The 14,675-nt window shown below is 43.3% G+C and overlaps 1 long non-coding RNA gene across 4 annotated transcripts in view; it reads left to right on the top strand.

The window, feature by feature from the left end:
• LOC109436702 (uncharacterized) overlaps window positions 1-14,675 on the top strand; it is a 133,482-nt gene that overhangs the window by 57,377 nt on the left and 61,430 nt on the right. For all 4 annotated transcript variants that reach the window (XR_016018703.1, XR_012497383.2, XR_016018701.1 and 1 more), the window contains exon 2: window positions 12,426-12,509. This is a non-coding gene — a long non-coding RNA (uncharacterized LOC109436702). The remainder of the gene's footprint in view (window positions 1-12,425; window positions 12,510-14,675) is intronic.

Here is a 14,675-nt window from a genome sequence, read left to right as displayed (position 1 = left end):
ATGGTGAAAGGCTGTCCAACAACTGTCAACAAGAGTATGGACAGAGGCAGAGATGACAGCAGGGGCCCTTTACTCTTTACTCTTTGTACTCTTTTATTGTTTGAGTGTTTATAAGAATACAATATATTCAAGTAGTTCTCATGTATTTGAAACACAAATAAGATACTTATGATTTAGGTTGTAACTTCAAGATGGTTAAAATCCAATGGGAGAGCCAAAATATACTCAAGAATAAAGAAAAGTCTCAAATATGAGAGAAAGTATGGTCTGGTGTCTAAAAGCATGGACTCTGGACTCTAGAGCCTAGATTTTAATCACAGATCTGCCACTTACTAACTGTGACCTTGGACAAGTTAATCAATCTTTTCATTCCTCCATTTTCTCATCTGTAATATGAAGATGATAATTTTTAGTACATCTCTTATAGGTTATGTTTGTTGAGAACAAAGAGTTTTTCAATTTTTTTTAAAAATTGAAGTATAATTTACATACAGTGCAATTAACCCTTTTTAGTGTATCATTTTATGAGTTCTGGCAAATTCATAAAATCATGTAACCACTACTATAGTAAAAATATAGAACAATTTCATCAATCCTCCCATTCCCTTGTGTTCCTTTTCATTCAACTACTCTCCTACCGCAGCCCCTAACAACCACTGATTTGTTTTTTGTTCCCATAGTTTGCCTTTCCCAGAATATCTTATAAATATAATTATATAGTCTATAGTCTTTTGTGTCTGACATCTTCTCTTAACATAATGAATCTGAGGTTCATACATGTTGTTGTGTATGCCAGTAGTTCATTCTTTTCTTATTGCTGAGTAGGAGTCCACTGTATATAAATTGTATTTGGCAAATCCATTCACTGGATGAAGGACATTGAGGTTGTTTCCAGTTTCTGGTGATTATGCATGAAGTTTCTATAAACATTCATATGCAAGTTTTGTGTGCACATACATTCATTTTGTATAGTAAATACTTAGACTGGAATTGCTAGGTTGTATGACAAGTACATATTTAAATTTACAAGAAATGGCCAAACTGTTTTCTAAAATGGCTATATCATTTCTCATTGCCATCCACAGTTGCCCCAGCACTTGATATGCTGTTTATTTATATTTAATAAATATGCTATTTATTTTTAATCTTAGCTATTCTAACAGGTATTCAGTGGTATCTCCTTATAGTTTTAACTTATATTTCTCCGATGACTAAATATATTGAGTATCTTCTTATGTGATTGTTTCCTATCTGTATCTTTTTTGGTGAAATTCTATTGCTCATTTTTTTTTTTTAAATGAGTGGTTTGTTTTCTTATTGTATAGTTTTGAAAGTTCTTTATGTATTCTAGACTCAAGTTCTTTGTCAGATATGTGTTTTGGAAATATTTTCTCCTGATCTGTGACTTGTCTTTTAAGTCTTTCAAGAGTGTCTTTTGAAGATAAGTTTGTAGTGTTGATAAAATCCAATTTGTCTACTTTTTATTTTATGGATCATGATTTTGGTGTTACCTAAAGTCACAAAGTTTTCTTTTACATTTCCTTCTAAAGGTTTTATAGCTTTAGGTTTTATATTTAGACCTATTTTCCCATTGGGTTGCATTCTATATATGGTGTGAGGTAAGGTTGAGGTTTCTGATGCGATGGCTGCTGTTGGCCTTTTGGAGCCTTCGTCTTACCCTCAGCCAGGCTGTTTGTACTCTTTAAAGACCTTTTACATAATGCCTATGCTAATATTTACATCCTTGCTTAATGAGGATGCCCTCTGCTGCCCTGGGCATTTCTTAGACTCAAGCAGAATGGGATTGCAATCATTCTAAGCTATTCAGTTGCAATTTCCCACTCATAGCACAAAGCGTGCTAAGAGCTGGAAGTTGCTTAGTGTGCAGACTGCCTGGGGGTTGGGAACTCTAGTAAAAGATGTGCTAGGTCTAGCCTATTTATATATAAATCATGGAATATAGCCTTGAGAGTTGGTTGGTCATGGTATATATTGGCCTGGGGCAGGACAATTCAGTTATCCTGGGGGGACCCTTGGTTATGACAATCTGAAGAGAGCTGCTAATCAACCAAAGCTGAGGTTATGAATGGTGAATATGTAGGGTAGTGGAATTGAATGCAGTTCAGTCTCTGAGAAAGTGGATGCCAATGGGAGCAAACATGAAAGTCTCTTATTTTATTTATTTCTTTATTACTTTATATTAGTTTCAGGTATACAAAACAACATAATGATTAGACATTTGCACCCTTCACAAAGTGATAGCCCCCCCAAGTCTACTACCCATCTTGCATTGTACATAGCTATTACAATACCATTGACTATATTCCCTATGCTGTACTTTACATTCCATGACTGTATATATATATATATATATATATATATATATATATATATATATATATATATATAAAATGTATTTAATTAGAGTTGACATTCAGTATTATTTTATATTTGTTTCAGATGTATAGCACAGTGGTGAGGCGTTTATATAACCTATGAAATGATCTTCCCATTAAGTCCAGTACCCATCTGGCATCCTACATAATCTTTACAACATTATTGATTATATTCCCATACTGTATTTCACATCCTTTTGACTATTTTGTGACTACCAATTTGTACTTTCTAATCCCTTCACCTTCTCCCGTAACCCCCAACCTCCCTCCCATCTAGCAACCATCAGGAGAGTCTCTTATTATTAGCCAGTTTCCATTTTCCTTTTCTGACTATAAGGCAAACAGTGGTCCTACAGAACCTGAGAAATTCCTGTGGGGCCACTATCCCCTCTGTTCTGTCCATCTATCTCACCAGGTCACACCTTTCCCTTCCTGTCTGCCAGTGTCTAGAGCAGGGGGGAGATGAAGAAAGAGTGGTTCGGGCTGGTGTGCAAGGCACAGCTCCAAGGCTTTGAAGTATGAAATCAGCAAGGGCTCCAGATGTTCATGTTTCTACCCAAGGCACCAAAACAAGATTCGGCTGTCTGAGCTTGGGCCAGAAGGAAATAAAATCATTAGAGTCCTCAGCCTGGAAAGATATCTGGAAAATTACTTTGTCCCCATCCTCCTGCCTCTGATCAGGATCTCACATAAATTGTCCCAGATAGAAGAGCCCCAAAGAAATGATGCAATTGCTCTTGGTTATTATCTCATGTGCCCACCTTGATTTAGGCATTTGGATATTGGTATTGGTGTTTAGGTATATGGTATCTATGAAGAGGGAGTTAGCTGGTAGTCAGAAGAAGGCTGTGGGATCAGGAAGAGACCAGAGATAGAGTGGAGATGGGGACGGAGTCGATGGGAAATGGGAAATCCAAGTGCCTACATTCTTGAACACACCAGTGATTCCCAGGAGTGAAGTTCCCCACTTTGGAGCTGGCAGCTTAGGGCTTCTGCTATGTTTCTTTGGCCAAATTATTTTATTCCCCTGGGCTGCTGCTTTTCATTTGTAAAATGGGGAAATAACTATCACCACCACCACCACAAGTAATTTTTGGGAGGGCTTACTTACTCTTTGTCACGTTCTTCAGGCGCATTTTCTGATTCAATCCTCACAACAACCTGAGGGAAATTGTCTTATCATCTCCACCTTACCGATGAGGAAGTGAAAGCACCATGTTAAGTAATGTGCCCAAAGTCGTGCATCCACTAACAAGCCCCTGAAAGGATTAAATTATGGAAGTGGAAGTCCCATTTACCACTTCTCCATTTTACGGAAAACGTCAGTTTGTAATGTACATACTTACTAACGTGAGTATGAAACTAAGGCTCCCTGAGGGGAACTACAAGTACGTAGCTTCATGGGCTACAGCAAAGGGTGCAGACGTCAAGGTAGCCGGGGGTACTGGGTTCTCAATCTGGGACTCGCTGGAAGTGGCCAAGTGATCCAGGAGCTAGACTTGCCCTCTCTAGGCCTTCATTTCTTCCGTGTTAATATAAAGGGTCAGATGAGATGCCTTTTCAGATTCCTTCAGGTGCTTACCTTCTATAATTTTTCAATTCCTTTTTTTTTATCCTGTGCCTTCAAATTCATAAAGAGATATTAGATTGGGTAAAGTTACTGGAGATGGGCTCCACTGGTGCTGAGAAAAGAATGAGAAGATGCAGTCTTAGATTACAGTGAAAAAAACAGAATTTGGACCGAGACTACTTTCCCACTTCTTTCTGCTTCCCTGTATCTTGCACATCTTTCCAGACTTTTAGCTCAGGCCCATAAGGTCTGCGAGGCCTTCCAGGAGCAGCTTGGTAAATGCCCCTCTTTGTAAATATTATCTGTTTGTGCAGCACAGTTTGAGAGTTTGAGCTGTATTAATTAATTCATTAATGCACTTACTTATACCTGCCTTGTGTCAGAGTGGAGTTATGGTGGCTTACACGACATGTAAAACAGAGTGAGATAACGTATAGTAGAAGCAAATGGGAAATGAAAACAGAAAAACACAGACAGGCTTGTCACAGGGGATCAGAAATGAGGCTAATCTAGACATGCAGAACGTGAAGCCCTTAAGTGACTACTACAGGGAGGCCGTAATTTAGAATCCTGGGTTTGGGCAGCCAACCTGGGCAAGGCAAACGGCTCGGTCTCACAATTCACAGCGCCTATAAGATGGGAGGGGAAAAAAGGAGAGAGAAAGGAAGGAAGGAAGAAGGGAAGGAAGGAAGGGAGGGGAGAGGGAGGGAGGGAAGGAGAGAAGGGAAGAGGGAGGGAGGATGGGAGGAAGAAAGGAAAGAAGATTGTTTAGGAGAAACCCACTTTCCCGGTCTTGAACCAGGCAGCGGCTTTCCAGGGCCGTGCTGAAGACAGCGCTGTGAGCCTGATGAACAACGTCCTCAACACCTTTACATGCAAGCGGCTCCTCACTGCTTTACGCTGCTCCCTGGAGCACCATCCTTCCACACAGACCACACTTCAACTCAGAAAACAGGGAACGATAGAGACATGGTCCAGTACACAGCTCTTTGTTGACCTGGCTTAACCCTGGGAAGTTGTTAATATTTCTAGTGGGATGGATGCACTGCGTACCCTTCAGGTAATCTTTCATGTGTTTTCTTTCTCTCAGCTGGGTTTTTGATGGACACTGTGTGGCCGTGAGTTCGAGACTATATTCTCTGCCAAATACCAGAAGAACAGCTATTGCATTGCCAGTAAAATACAGACCGATATGCTTTACAAACATGCAGACATTTGGAATCCGTCAACCCTAGGGTAGGGTTGTCATTCTTTTATGAAAATCGATACACTTCCCTAGGACCTGGGTTTGATCAGAGGTCTATCCTCTAGGCTCTAGCTGAGCTGAAGTTTGCAGGATGTTTGACCCCCTCTTAGGTCATGAGTGTGTGTATTATGGGAGTGCAGAGTAATTTCTCCAGGGATAGAAACCCTTGGATTCTGCCATTCCTAAAATGAGAGGCTTTATATGATTTCCAAGTTCCATTCCAGGGAGAAAAATGCTAATTCCAAAAGGAAAATGCTCCATGGGAGGAAAGCTATTAAACACTAGAAAAGTCTTCCATTGGAACGGTGAAAGTGCCTGCCTCAGAGCTGTAGAGACCCATGCTGTCTGGGGTAAATTAGAACAGATCTGCCTGGAGGCGGGGGGCTGGATAGGATGGCCTCTGGAATGCTTATCAAAATGTCCCAGGTAGGGAGTACTCAGCTGACTAATTTGTCTCATAAGTGTGTATGACCTGGCTTCAGTTGTTTGTGTTCATTGGGCACATGCCTCCCCCCCTTATATGGAGACACACGTGTGTTCTCCAGTCAACATTGATTTTACTCCTTCCCCGTTAGCAGCTGTGGCACAGGGAGCCCCATCTACAGAGTCTTTCCTGGGAAATGTATTAGGCAGCACAGCATTTCCCTCATAAAAATACAATAAACGGCCCTGCGAGCGGTCGGCAGAGTAATGACTGCAACTCAGTGGCGTTCTTGGAAGAGCCTCTTTCGAAGCAAAACTGAGAAGACTTAATGGAAATCTTTGGGGTAATTAGGTTTCGGGAGTGTAGAAACCTCTTAAATCATTGAGAGTCAGAGAGGACCTGGTCTCTAAATCAAACATCAGGCCAGGCTGGGCCCTAAGGGCTCCTTCCCTTGCCCCCTTTCCCTCCTCCTAGTAAGTGGGCTGTGGCCACATGGCAGCCCCTCCTTTCATGTTGGTACATTACATGTAACCCTCCATGGAGGCCCACCCTGACCCACGTAAGATAGTATTTGTTACTGAGAGTCACAAGGAGGCTGAGAATGGAAGCTGGTCTTCATGCCTGAGATGGTACCCCCTAAGCTAGACAGATGATGGTTTTGTCTGGATGGTGCATAGGTGAAGGGTTCATGGCAGCAGAAGGATGGCTGGGATGATTGAACAAAAATTCCTTTCAGCCTCATGATTCCTTGTCATGGACTGAAAGGAAAACTTCCAACCTATTTCCTTCTAATTTCCAAAAGTCTATTTCCCCACCCTCGCCAGTACTGGGGCCTTCAAGAGTGGCTGAAAGCCTGGCAGCATGTAGAGGGTGCAGAGTGTCAGCAGTATGAGGGACCAGGCCAGGCTGGCTCGTCTCCTTCTAGTACATTCTCCAGCCTTGCCCTCCAACCCTTCCCTACTTCCTCTTAGATGCAGAGAGGAGTGGGACCCTCCTTTGTTCTTCTGGGTTCCCTAGAGTCCCAGCTCCCACCCCCATCTCTTTCCTTTTGGGGCTCTGTGGGGGGCCTGAGCTGAAAGGCCCATTCCAACCAATGCTACTTTCAAGCTGGGTCAGATAGCAGTTGAGAAGTAAAAAGCAATCAGGGAGTTCTGGGGCCTCGGTGGCAAGTAGACCTTCCGGGCATTTAGGGAAAGTAGATTAAGAAATCTTTTTCCAGATAAGAGAGGCCTGTAAAGAGGCCAAAGAAAGGGAAAGACCCCCCCCCCCCCCACACACACACCCCTCCTTTGATCACAGGGGATTGTAATTACTCAGATATTCATTGGGATAATAAGTTTGCCAAAACTCCAGGGAAGGAGAGATATTCCTCCAGGTATTTTGCTTTTGCAGGATTTGCTGAGCTCTTCTGTGAAGTCAAAGTCAATTTGGAGGCCTGGGCCAGGCCCTGAAGCCCTGCAAAGTGGGAGTCAGGGGCCTTCTCCTGTGGAGGCAGCATGCCATAGCACGGTGCTTTCCCTCCTGGGGCTGTTCTCACCATCATTATTAGCATAACCATTGCTATTATTAATAGCCCTTGGGGCCTATTGGGGTTGAATGTGCAGGAAGAACTGAAGCTGGCCTCAAAAGGAGCTCAACTACCTCAGCCTGGACTCCAGAATCTTCTGCAGTAGTTTTCCTACCTCCCTTCTACAAGCCTCCTCTCTCTCTCTCTCTCTCTCTCTCTCTCTCTCTCTGTCTCTCTCTCTCTCTGTCTCTGTCTCTCTCTCTGTCTCTCTCTCTCTGTCTCTCTCTGTCTCTCTCTCTCTCTCTCTTTCTCTCTCCCGCGCGCGCGTGTGTACATGCCCCACCTATGCTTCATCCACACTGATCTTCCCTATAATCCCCACATGTCCCTACCCAGCATACTCACTGTGGGATGAAGAGCTCTGGCGTTGGGGTCAGACAGACCTGAATGCAAGGCCTTCCCTGCCTCTTACTAGTCCTGAAATCCTGAGCAAGTCACTTTCCCTTTGGAGATTCAGAGTTATTGTAGACTGTGAATAATAATAGCACCTACCTCGTCTCATGTGGTTGCAATTAAACGAGATGATGTCAAACCATTCAGCATGGTGCCTACCTTCGAAGCAATCAATTAAAACAGTCGTTATTACTATGGTTATTCTCCCTCCTCTTTCTGCGATTATGCGAGGATAATTGCTTCTGCAACATTTTCTCTCATCATAGCTGTAAACCAAGGCTCTTCTCAATCTTTCACGCCAAGCCTAGACCTCAGCTTTGCCCCCTTCAGTACCACCTTCTCCTCTCTGCTCCTTTTCTCACTGCAGTTGTCTGTATCTCTCACGGCTGTCATCATGGCTTGCTTTGCGTTCTGATTTTGAAATAGAGGGCAAGGATTATGTTTTCTTCATCTTTTTATCTCCCTTTCTCCAATTCCACTATACACATTTTCTATATAGTAGATATGAAATGCATTTTTGTTGGTTTTTTATAATAATAAGTAGCTACCATTTGGTGAGCAATTACTATGTGCCTTCCTCTTTACATTGAATCCTCATACCAACCATAAGAAATATTTTTACTTCCCTTTTACAAATGTAAAAAGTAAGGCTCTAGAGAGATTAAATCATTAACTGATCACATAGAATTGCTCCAAGGCCAGGACTGTGTGTTTCCAAAGTCCATAGTTATATACAACTAGACTAGACCCGGCACATCTTTTACTGGACGTATCCCAACACCTAGGCAGTCTGCACACTAAGTAACTTCCAGCTCTTAACATGCTTTGGGCTATGAGTGGGAAATAGCTACTGAGTAGCTTGGAACGATTGCAACCTCATCCTGCTTGAGTCTAAGAAATGCCCAGGGCAGCGGAGGCCAGCCTCATTAAGCAGGGATGTAAATATTAGCACAGGCATTACGTGAAAGGTCTTTAAAGAATACAAACAGCCTGGCCAAGGGGAAGGTGGAGGATCCAAGAAGGCCAACAGTAGGCGTTGCATCAGAGGCGCTTTGAGGAATATGGCATGATGAAGTGCCAGGAAGACTTGCTTGTCAAGGAAGAACTCTTCAAATATATCCAGGCTGACAGAAGGCAGGGAGAAGGTTGGTTCCAACAGAAAAAAAAATGCTACTGGGGAACTGAGCCTGAGGAAACTGTGGAGACTTGACATTAGAGCTGCAGAAGACAGGAAGGACAAAGATGAAGGGACATAGCAACATGAACGATTGATAATAATAATGATAATAATAATAATAATAATAATAATTGATGGTGTGATTGCTATGTGCCCAGCACTGTGTGATGTGAGGAGGTGACCAATTTTCTAGTCTCAGCAACATAAACGTGATTATTTCAGAATGCAAGGTCACTCGTTTATCATCTTTCTTGCTGACATCCTAGAGGATGCTTCACCTTTCCTGACTCTTTCAACAAGCCTTATTCTATGCCTCCTCTGTGTTTGCCGCCAGGATGGGCCTGGGGAGATGAATGAAACCCGTACTCCCACCTGGAGGAGCTCAGTCTAGTGAGGGACAGGACATATAAATCACTGTGATGAAGTGGGGTGTACATAATTAGAGAGGTATATTCTGGGAAATGGAAGACTTCAGAGAAGAGAAAATATCTGAGCTGAGAAGACTTTTAAAGACAGGAGGATTTGGATAGGAGGAGTCTGGGGGATGACATTGTGGTTTCATGACAGTAGAGGTAGTGGTGTCATGACAGCTTGGAGACGAGAGTGTATGGTGTGTTCAAGACGGGCTAAGTGGAGACCCTTATGTGTCTAGGGTTGGGCTATGTGGGAAGTTGCAAAGATAAGGTCTGAAAGATATGGTGGGACACTATTGTGAGAAATCTTGAAAGACATATTACATCAATCAGCACATTTATTTAATGAGCAGCTACTATGTGCCAAGTATAGAATTGGGCACTGTGTCTATAATGGCAAGGAAACCATTGTCTGTTTCCTACTTGAAATAGCCACATGTCCCAGTTTCCTTTTTGTTCCAGAATAATTATTACTAGCACCTCCTTTTACTTTCAAAAGTGTTTCTGTTTAGACTATAAATTATATGATCATGCTACCTATAGCATTTCAGTCTAGTGCAGAAAGACAGACGTTAATCAAACAATCACCCAAATATATAACTTCAAATTATTCTAGGTGCTATGAAAGAAAGGTGCAGAGTGCCACTACAGCATGCGTTGGGGAACAGCTCCCCTCTCCAAAGGAATTTAGATTTTGCCATCAGGCAAAACAGAAATGCAGAAGGTTTTTAAGTTGGGGATCAGATCTTGGTTTTAGATATGGGATTTCTATGTTTGTTGGATCTCTCTCTCTCTCTCTCTCTCTCTCTCTCTCTCTCTCTCTTTCTCTCTCTCTCTCTCAATGTTTCCTAGTTAACAATAAGAATTGGAAAAAAATAACACTTTTTATTGTATAGCATTTCACAATGTAAATGACCTTTCATAGGTATACTTTCTCATCAGAGTGACAGAGTGGGAGGTGCAAAGTGAACGAATCTGATGAAGCTAGCTAGCTCTCTCTCCTTGCTCGGCCTCCAACCAGCTGCCTGACTGTGGGCAAGTTCCTTTCCCTGGTTGTGCCTCAGTTTTCTCATCTTTAAGAAGGGACTTGTCTTTCCCACCAGCAAGGGTGATTGTGAGGATTAGAAGTCATGTGACTAAAATGACCAGCACAGTGCTTGACATATGGTAAGTATTCTAAAAAATGGTACTACTGGGCAGACAGGTGGCTCAGTTGGTTAGAGCGCGAGCTCTGGGCAACAGGGCTGCCGATTCGATTCCCACATGGACCAGCGAGCTGCGCCCTCTGCAACTAGAATGAAGTCAATGAGCTGCCCCTCAGCTCCCAGGTGGCCAGATGGCTCAGTTCGTTGGAGCACAGGCTCTCAACCACAAGGTTACCAGTTCAATTCCTTGACTCCTGCAAGGGATGGTGGGCTGTGCCCCCTGCAACTAACAACGGCGACTGGACCTGGAGCTGAGCTGCGCCCTCCACAACTAAGACTGAAAGGACAACAACTTGAAGCTGAATGGCACCCTCCACAACTAAGATTGGAAGGACAACAACTTGCCTTGGAAAAAAGTCCTGGAAGTACACACTGTTCCCCAATAAAGTCCTGTTCCCCTTCCCCAATAAAATCTTAAAAAAAAAAAAAAAAAAGAATTTGGAGTATCAAGTTAGTGGTCTAACTGGAGAGCAACCTGGGCAAAAGCCAAATATGGGGCTATTTCCCACAGCTAAGATGTTAAAAAAAAAAAAAAAAAGGTACTACTATTAGGTTATCTGAGCTTATGATTGTTTAAGAAAAGGTGCTGTGACTGGTATAGAAGTGTATTTGATTGAAAACAGAGTAAACTGAGGACGGAGGTCAGTGGATAAGTAAAGGAAGTGGTGTTTAGCCACTAGAAAAAAAAATTGGGTTGAAAAACAACTCAGTGGTAATAAATATCCCACTCAAGTGGGAGTTATGATAACGGGGGAGGTTATGCATATGTAAGGGTAGGGAGTTTCTGGGAGAATGTCTCTCTGGACTTTCCCCTCAATTTTGCTCTGAACCTAAAACGCTCTAAAAATAGTCTTCATGAAACAAACACCCTCCCTTTTCAGCTGAGCGCTCTATGGGCCTGAAGTACTAGAAGCTGCTTGCCTCCCAGGCTAAGAGCAGTGGGAGAGACATCTCATGGAGTATATTCCCCAAACCCGGGCCTTGACAAGAGTTTACTTGCTGCCATCTTTTCTCCCTTTTCTTCCTCATTCCTCTGGTTTGCATACGACTCCCTCTGTGGGTTGAGGCCTGTTTCGTGAGGACAGTGGAACAGGCAGATGCTGTACTGGGTGAGCCCAGGGTCAGGGCAGGCCTGCTGGAGCTGAAGGAAGAAGGAGCCAGGAGCCTCTGGCCTACGCATGAGGGTGAGACAGGGGCAAACTCTACAGCCCCATCGGGGCTAGAAGTGTTTTGACCACCTCTATTTAAGTCTGGCTGGTGCTTTGACTGGGAGTTCAGTTTCCTGGGGCCTGCATCTCACTTTTTTTCTGATTTGCCTCTGATGTTGTTCTGCAGTGTATATGCTAGGATTGCCTTAACAAAGTTTCACAGTTAAACAATAGCAATTTATTTTCTTGCAGTTCTGGAGGCTAGAAGTTCAAGATCAAGGTGTCTGCAGGGTTGGTTCCTTCTTAGGCCTCTCTTCTTGGCTTGTATGTGGTCATCTTCTCCCTGTGTCTTCAGCTGATCTTTTCTTTGTGCTGATCTCCTTTTGAGTCACCATTCATATTGGATTAGCACCCATCCTAGGGACCTCATTTAATCTTAATATCCCTTTAAAGACCCACATCTCCAAATATTCAAACAATCATATTCTGAGCTACCGGGGGGTTAGGACTTCAACATATGACTTTTGGGGACACAATTCAGCCTACAGCATACAACCAGGCAAGTTGCATCTTTGGTCTTAGCCGTGGGAGAGAAGAAAACTGGGTTGGAGGGCCCGCTGGGCATCTCTCCCAGCCAGGCAAGGAGTGGAACTGAGAACCTGCCAGCTTTTTGAAGCAGTGCAGATCCCTCTTTAAAGATTCTTGGCTTCACGCAGAGCCGCTGTGTAATCCACTGAGGGCTTCGGGGTCCCAACACCCTTCCCTCTTGCCTCCTCAATCCTGCCTTTAGGGTGGGGATCTGCTTCTCTGTTTCCGGCAGAGAAATAAGTGTCTATTCTGAGCTTACCTTTCACCTGGGACTTTAAAAACGTATTTGTCTTTGCAGACGGTCCTTCACCAGAAAAGAACTCTCAGCCCCTGAAGATCCTGTGTGGGCAGCTGACCTACTGCAGGACAGAGGGCCAAGGAGGTGACTGTGCTTTCTTCCCTTTCATGCCTTCCTTCCCTACGAGGGGAGGCAGGAGACCACACCTGTGCTGGTAATATTACAGACATGCTGGGATCTGCAAACGTGTCATTAGCCCACCAGGTTGGCATAGAATGGCTGCATCTGAAGGTGATTTAACACAGGTAGAACCCTATTTACAGATGGGCAGGGTTCCAAAGATTTGCTTGTAAGCTAGTTACTATGCTTTTGGAATGTTTTTTCTCCCATAGAAAAAGCACTAAATGTAGGGGGAGGTTTTCAGGAAACTCTTAGAAAATCTATTTAACTCACACACATCTGAAGTACTAAATACATCCATTTCTGTCCCCAGCACCCAAATGCCAGCATTTCAGTGGGAAGATATGGTGTGAGTTCCAATTCTGTGTATCAGCAAAAATGCTTCTCCCTTGTTGATGTAGCTCACCTGACAGTGCCCTTGTAGAAAGGGGGTGTTTTATGGGAGGGAAAGAAGGGCAATATTGGGCCAGATGCTTCTGGACACCAGTGAAGCAATATGGGAAAAATATATAATAGTCACACTGTTTAAAAGCATGCTCACATAACTGATTACATGTAAGTCTCAAGGTTAATGTTATGTCCATTCCAGAGAAATGGAGTATGGGACTCAGAGATGTCAAATGACTTCCTCAGGCTCACACAGCAGAGACAGCTGCAGCTTTCAGAATATAATGCATCTCACATCCACATCTGCCTCCAGGTCAGCACCTCTCCAGCTAATCTATCATTTTCCCCCCAAAATAAGACCAGGTCTTATATTAATTTTTGCTCCAAAAGACGCATTAAGGCTTATGTTCAGGGGATGTCAACCTGAAAAATCATGTTAGGGCTTATTTTCCGGTTAGGTCTTATTTTCGGGGAAACATGGTATGTTGGAGAATACAGGCTCCAGGTTGGAATGGTCCATCTTAGCAGGGAGCATAGGCCCACTCTTCTCTAGGAGCGACCATGACCCTGGGAAAGGCCTGGACAGGGCAATTTATGCTGCCATGTGAGGCCAGGCAGAGGTTTGGAAATGGTGGCAGCCTGTGCCGATTCCAGAGTTTTTAGGATAAATAGTGATTTTCTTCCTTGGTGATTTCCCAAGGCCACCGAGGCCTGACAATTCTGGCAGGGAACCCAAATTTAAATGAGTCCCCTTTCAAGTCTGCCTGAAGGGTAGGCATTAGTCAGAGAACTAACAACCTTGCCTGACTGTTTCCTGTGTTCTGCACACAGCATAAGGAGATTGTGAAGAAATACAGTCATTGCTTCAAAGGTACTTTGTACCCAGACAGGAGAAGCCAAACAAACAAATAAACAAACACAAACCTTGAGCAAACTGATGAAGGAAATGCAGAACAACTTCCTCTACCCTGTGAACACCATTACGGAGGGCGCCCGTGGGCATCAGAGTTGGGGCCAGGTTCACTCAGAAAAGGCTTCTGAGTTGGTTAGGAGAAGTGCTAGAGAAAGCGAGAACTGGAAAGGTGTTTCATTTTTAGTTCAGCCTGTATATTTTCAGACAGAAACCTGAGGCTCAGGGAGGCTAATGACTGGCCTGAGGTTTTAAGCTAGTGAACAGGAGAGCCAGGATTAGAATTCAGGCTCCTTCCCTCTGTGTCTAGTTGCTGTTGTACAAATATTCATGCTGGAAGGGGACGAAAAAGGACCAATTGAAAAAGATGTCAGAGGAAGAGAGTAGGGACAGTGTATTTTATGGACTGGAGTCCACATTGAGGAGAAGTAAGAGACCAGGAAGATAGGGTTGTGGGGACCATGTGGCCAAAGGCCTTGAAGGTTGTTGAGTGGACAAAATTCAGGGTTTTTTCATGAATCGCAACAAGGGACAGAAGGATAAACTTCTATTTCCTAGGGATTTCTTCTTATGATATTACTGGTAAAAAAAGATTATTCTGCAAATGTGCCACCTTAAATCAGAAGCCCAGAATGTTTCAGCTTTTTGAGTTCACCCAGAATGGTAACCTGGGAAAGAAATGTTGAGTTTCCTGCTCCATGTTGAAGGGTAAGGCGTAACATCCAGACCTTGTGTACTCTGCAATTAGGGCCTCTTGTTTCATAGTTTCACCAGACATAAAGACTTTTTTTTTTTTTTTTTTTTTTTTTTTTTTGACATAAAGACTTTTGCTG

This window comes from Rhinolophus sinicus, chromosome 14 (genome assembly GCF_057876585.1).
Source record: "Rhinolophus sinicus isolate RSI-liver-muscle chromosome 14, RSI-T2T, whole genome shotgun sequence".
NCBI classification, from domain to species: Eukaryota; Metazoa; Chordata; class Mammalia; order Chiroptera; family Rhinolophidae; genus Rhinolophus; species Rhinolophus sinicus.
Note: the sequence above shows the minus strand (reverse complement) of the source record. Positions and strands in the feature narration are given on the sequence as shown.